Consider the following 6,863-nt stretch of genomic DNA (forward strand, 5'->3'; position numbering starts at 1 on the left):
AAACTTTTCTCAAATATGATACTGAAATGGTTTAATAATATGGGCAGTTCATGTGGAACTTTGTTTTTCTAAACACACAAAAACTGGAAAATCTTATAAAATACACCACCATTCAGTTTGGGGTCAGTAGTCAGTAGTTTGTTTGTTTTTTAAGAAATAAGTACTTTTATTTAGCAAGGACACATTAAATTGATCAAAAGTGACAGTAAAGACATTTATAATCTTACAAAAGAGTTTTTCCAAATAAATGTTCAGTTTAACTTTCTATTCTTCAAAAACAAAATCCTGAAAAAATGCATCACATTTTCCACAAAAATATTAAGCAGCACAACTGTTTTAAACACTGATAATAATAAGAAAGCACCAAATCTTGGGATAATGGTTGCTGAAAATTCAGCTTTGCCATCACAGGAATAAATTTCATTTTAAAATATATTAATATAGAAAACTGTTATTTTAAATTGTAATAATATTTCACAATATTACAGTTTTTACTGTATTTTTTATTAAATAAATGCAGACTTCGTGGGCTTAAAAGAAACGTTTCAAAAACCTTTAAATTCTTGATCTTATGTCGCAATCATCAAAACTCAGGAGAGAGACATCCTATATAAATCAATACATTTGTTCTTTATTTTTCATAGAATTGTAATATTATGATGCTGTCAATTTTCAATGTGTTATGCTAATCACAACAGGCATATACATGTTGTACAAAGCATTTCCCTTTATCTCCCAGTGGGTGCCATGCACCTTTAAATTGTGTTGTTTCTAAAACAGAAAGGTGCTGGTAAACACTGTCCTTAGCAGAAACACTATTTACAGACTTATTATTTCAGTGGTTTAGCGTAGTAGCTTTTATCCGTGACGGGTGAAGAGAGAGCACCTTCAATAAGCTCTGGCTCTGTCATTGTCACTGACAAGCGTGGATGCGGAGGGACGCAGGCTGGTTTAGCGTTCCCTGAGTGCATACCTCAGACCAGCCTGAAACCACATGGGCACGGACTGCCATTTTCTCAGCATGCGCTCTTTACAAAGTTTTAACCCCCAAGAGCCTACAGTGTTTCACACTTGAGGAGTTTTTCCATCAAAAATGGAGAGGGGAGAAAAGATAGAGCGAGAGAAGGAGAGAATGTCTGGCAGATCTTTGAATCAGCAGGGAAGTCTACATGTGTTGAATGAATGATTCAGAACCGTTGGCAGGATGCCGCTCAAACAGGGCTGAGTGAATAAAGGAGAAGTGATTCAGTGCCTGATGGATGTCACCATATCACTTGATTTATTCCAGCTCAGGAGGAGGTAGAAAATGCATCATGCTGTTTGTATCCATCTCATGAAACAGATAACCTGTGAATCATCTCAATCAGATGAAAACCTACCTCGGTTGTAAAACATATCGTGTTCAGCAAAAACATCAGCACCCACACAAACAGATTTAACTAGAGATGGATAAGAGCTTTTAGCTCTTGAAATTTTATGATTCTGAATACATTTCAATATTAGAACGAGCTTCATTTGTACATAAATTTATATAAAAACAAAAATCCAAGGAAATCATAATTCTGGGCCGAAGGCCTCAAAATGAACGTTTCTTCATTTGCAAAATTCCACAGTTCTGACGGCATGAAGGTCCTGACCACAGCCGCCACTACGACCAAACCACAGAAATCTATATACAACCAGATCTTTATTTAACTAGCTCAGGAACCTACATGCATTGTGCAAAAAAACATGATAAATCCAAAGACAAACCGAAAAGACAATGCTTACCAACATACCCTCTATGAATATTTTTCCATAATGTTGATTAAATCAAACAATCCTCTTATTTTTTTTACTCAAAGCCTTACAAATAAATAAAAAATTATGTTGAGAAAGAGAGCTCAAGCCATGATTCCCTAATAGTTATCCGTTAATAGCTGAGATGCAGCAATTTATCCATCCTCAAAGTCGCACAAAGCATGAGAGCTGAATGGCACAGGCAATTACAGTGCGTGTGTACCTCTCCCGGTCTATGGCAGCCCTAATAATGTGTGCCGCATGACCACATGCACTCGGCGCAGAACGCAGCATGGCTGGTTGCCATAGTAACGCACAATCATTTTGGACTTACGCTTGTGTATCATTGGCCATCATTATGTATCATTAAAAGCATACATATTAATGCAAAAAGGGGTTGAGCCATGCTGCCTGAATAGAGCAGCACCTGAACAAAGTGTGGCGTGTTAAGATGCCTGACCCTTCATCCTAATGCAGGATTAAAAGCGGAAGATCCCACAGCATAAACCACATCCATTTCACAGCAAAGGCTTTGTTTATGAATCAAATGAACTATAAACTGTAATTTACACAAGTCGTGAATTATTAATGAAAAACACAAATTCACGCTGTGTGTTGGTCATTGTCATTTAAAAACTGAAAATTCAACAGTATTATTTAGGGGGCATTTTTATTTTGTGTTTGGAAGCACCGTTTGATTTGTTTCCAAACTATTACCTACTAAAGGTTCAAGTGGAACATAAAAATTTTAAAGCAGCAATAGAAATAAATACTAACCCATCTTTGGTCTGGTCCACAACACCTGCCAGTAAAACAGTGGCCTCCTTAGAAAGCTTTATGTCTGTTTGTGCATGAAGGAACCTGGACGCAAAGTCCTCTGGGGACATGTAGTACTCTCCATTCTTCTCCACACTGGCATACTGTGAATGGAAAGAAAACCTGGGTTAATATCATATATATATATATAATGTTGATTCCACTGCAGTACAGAATAGATATTGTGAATACAATACTTCATTAAGTGTTTGTAAACAAAATATCAGCAATCTGATTTACATAAAATATGTATTTTATACAAAAAAACAGCAAACTCAAAGCAGTCATTGAAACAGTCACTTAATACAGTGATTGTACAATGCAGTATTTCAAGAAGATTATTAGTATGGCAAAATACATCTCAGTTAAAATCACATATTGCATCAAAATGGTAGTCATATATATTTTAGTATTAAAAGCCCAGGACAATATAATCAAAGAAACATTATCTTCATAGTTAAAGACAACATGAGCAAAACATTTTACAATCATACAGAAGGTACTTTCTACACTTAAAAGCAGATATCAGAAGGAAAGAAAAAGGTTGATTATTGAAAGGAATATGAATTAAGCATGTGTTAGTTTGCTGATCATTGCTGTTAGATTCATTTAAGATGCTACTTAAAATACGTTATTCGTGCAAAGTTTTTTCTTGTGCTTTTAAGGAACTCCACTTCGTATATTCATGTGAACTTACTATGAGTTCCACACAGTGCTCGATGCATTTTTAAATTAATCCTCAGGTTTTCTTTCTGTAATGAGAAATTTATTAAATAGTTACATCAGATAGAGGTATACGTCATTGACACCAGTGCTTAGATGTTGGACTACGGCTCCCGTTCCTTCATTTCCAGACTTTAGTTTCAAGGGAGATAAGCAGTGACGTACCTTCAAAAAAATGGACTTGAGCTCTGCTGGATCAGCCCTCTTTATCATTACCTGTAGAGACAAACACACTATGATCTACATTCATAATGAATCAACATACATATACATATATATATACATTAGGCCTTGTGCTCTGTTTGAACATTATTTTAGAATAAAGTTTTTTTTTTTTACAATTACATTCCAGTGGTAATGATGATCATATCACAGTTAATTATTGGTATTATTATTAAAAGCATCTTACATATATATACATTAGGCCTTGTGCTCTGTTTGAACATTATTTTAGAATAAAGTTTTTTTTTTTACAATTACATTCCAGTGGTAATGATGATCATATCACAGTTAATTATTGGTATTATTATTAAAAGCATCTTATATCTAAGGAACCCAGGCAAGCACTTGTAATGTCGAGCTCAACTTCAGCTCACTTCAAGAATGTTTAGCATCCTATAAACCCCATGACACCCATTCAAGCACTCAAGCAGATGCTGGACAGCCTGTCTGCAGGAGTTTGATGCTTCATCCGAGCTCTCTGGAGTGCTCTTATGTCTCAATGTCATTGAGAGACGCTAACATTCACCCAGGACATTAGCAGGCTAACTAACTAGCTCTATCACACCGGCTACTATGTACTGAAGGTTATCAGTTAATCTCCCCCGCGTTTCTCCAGTATGCTGCAATGACGTTTTCTGGATATATACGGATGTTTCACGATCAAACTAACTCTGAGCTCCCTTCATCTACAGAAAGCCTAGCTGTTCCTGTGCGAGAATAGCGCTTACCTTCGCTGCCATGCTCAGCTCGCGCACAACACTTCTCGAGCTTGATGACGTTTCCATGGAGATCACGTGCGGCACAGAAGCGGCTGTTGTAGGACTGTCATGTCGCCATCATAAATATGTTCAAATACTGTCTAAAATATCAGTTGTATTTTTTTAAGCATGTTATTCGTATTAGTTAGTTATCACAATATCAGGGGTGAAGCCATTGGTTTGGTTTGAGCAAATGTTATAATATGTGTCATTATCCTGTGTGATATGCGCTAACATTTCACAAGAAAATAAACATTCTGGGTATTTATTTCCTATCTCTAATCGAAGTATTTCAAACAAAACATCCAGCGTGGGTATCATTTTAGGCCGTCTATGAAATACCATTCATTTCTTTTTGTTTATCTTTGACTTAAACAAAAAGCCAGTAAACAAAGCCAGGTTCTTTATCTCTAGAGTTAAACAGGATGTGCTCATGATGTGGAATGAAGCCATGTTAAGAGCACAACTGCAGCAATGGCGAAGAACTGGTGTCATGCAATCTAATGATTAAATCAAACGAACTATATGATGTACACTCTTTTGAATTTTAATAAGGTGTAAGTATAGAAACAGACAAACAAAGAATATATTAAATAAAATAAATTGAGAGCTGGATGACGTTAACACAAATTCCAAATTAAGAAAAACTGAAGAACGTAAATACTTAAACATTTATTTCGCCTTAGAAATGTAACAAGTCTTCCCCATTCTATCTTCATAAGCTTTTTTATTCAACCGTCGACTGAGCAAAGAAGGAACAGTTATCATTTTCCTTGGTATAAAAAACAACAACGACAATTTAAAGGAGGAAAAGGTCCCTGACGGGGGATGGACTTCAGAAATAAAATGCATTTTGAGCTCAAAATATTTCAAAGTGTTTTTCTGGTGGCTTCTGGGATTCTTGGAGAACCAGTAGGAACCACAGTATTTTTCACAGCAGGCTTTCTCCATTACTCAAATGGACCTCATAGGGAAAAATTCTCTTCCCCCAAATATCCTTGGCACCTGCTCTATTCTTTATTCAGATATATATATATATATATAGGCTATATAGTGATGCATTCTGTTAACATTCTGTTTGCATTTCTGAGAGTGTAAAGTGTAATATTAGTTGCAATGTTTAACTTAATATACATGCATTGTTATATTAAAGGGATAGTTCACCTTAAAATGGAAATTCTATAATCATGTACTCCCCCTTACATCATTCCAGACATTTTGAAGAATGTTAATAACCAAACAGTTTTACACTGATTTCTATAAAAACATTATATATATATATATATATATATAATAGTATATGCTATATATACTAATAGAACATATTCAAAGAAGAAAACTTCTCTGTGCTTCGACTTCCCAGTGGTTGGATTATTTTGCCAAACCTGAAGACCTTTGACACATCTTGGCCAGGGTCACCTTCTGCCTCTCTTGGGGCAAACACATCTTTGAAGAAAAAGACTGAAAGGGTAAACGGACATCTTGGGGCAAAATTCCCCTATTTTCAGTTGTCTAAACTGAGGTTTAAAAATAGAACTACTTATAAACAAATGATTGAACCACTTTGTTGCTCTTTACCACTGGAACGTCTCTAATAATGGTCAGTGACTGGGGACTCCAGAGGTCTCTAAGGTTAAATACCTTCTGTTTTAAGTAACAGAGGCATTGAGATGTGATTTACAAAGTTGTGTCTATTTGAGATGTTGACAGTTTAATTATAGTCTTTCGAGTGCTGATGAAGATGACTGACATGATTTAGCTTCTCCTTGAGCTTGCCTCCTTTAAGTTCTCTATCTGGTCAGGTATATAAAATTCAATAATCAAATCAGTTTTACATTTTACAACAGTCCCTTTGCTGCAAATGTACTACAAATCCAGGTAGTTATGTGTATGTAAGCATATTGTAAATAGTAAGTAGCAGCACACAAACAACACATTTAATGTTAACAGCTACTGTTTTTAAGCACCACTAACTTCACTAAGACATTTTAAATATAAGCATTCACATTCAAATTCACTGTATGCTTTTTCCCTTTTAAAAATCTTTGTCAGTATTCAGAAGTTATGTTTACTGCATTCTTTTGTACTGTTTTTCACTCTCTATCTCTAATATCTGTTTTATCTTTGTCTTGGAAATATGTCAAACTTAATTAGTAGGGAATCAGATACAATATATATAATTCCCCTGACAAAAACAGACTTTCTTCAAACATACATAACTTAGTATGTCTGGTTCAATTCAATGTGCAAAAGTATAAAAAGCTCTGACAGTAGTCCAGTGATAGAATATAGACAAATGAGCAGTATGTAACTTTTGTTCCCAACTAGACTTTAAGCCTCACCTTGGAAAAGCTTAACTGATCTGTTTATTTTTATGGAGTAAGGTGATGATGTGGAGATCAACATTACAAGCTGTTCACTATTTATTTGCCTACTTCCCCAGCATTTACACTTGTACACAACACATCTGTACACTACAGTCACCTGAACCTACTCACTCCACTTTGCAAAAGCCCCATGAAGCCCGGCTCCTGAATGAATCTGTTTAACATCTTTCAGTTCAAA

At 35.4% G+C, this 6,863-nt stretch overlaps 1 pseudogene; it reads right to left on the minus strand.

Annotated features, from left to right (window-relative positions):
• LOC107591596 (calcium-binding mitochondrial carrier protein Aralar2-like) overlaps positions 1-4,312 on the minus strand; it is a 34,619-nt pseudogene extending 30,307 nt beyond the window's left edge.
• Positions 4,313-6,863: the final 2,551 nt, after the last annotated feature.

Source organism: Sinocyclocheilus grahami, unplaced genomic scaffold, assembly GCF_001515645.1.
Source record: "Sinocyclocheilus grahami isolate Dianchi unplaced genomic scaffold, SAMN03320097.WGS_v1.1 scaffold144.1, whole genome shotgun sequence".
NCBI classification, from domain to species: domain Eukaryota; kingdom Metazoa; phylum Chordata; class Actinopteri; order Cypriniformes; family Cyprinidae; genus Sinocyclocheilus; species Sinocyclocheilus grahami.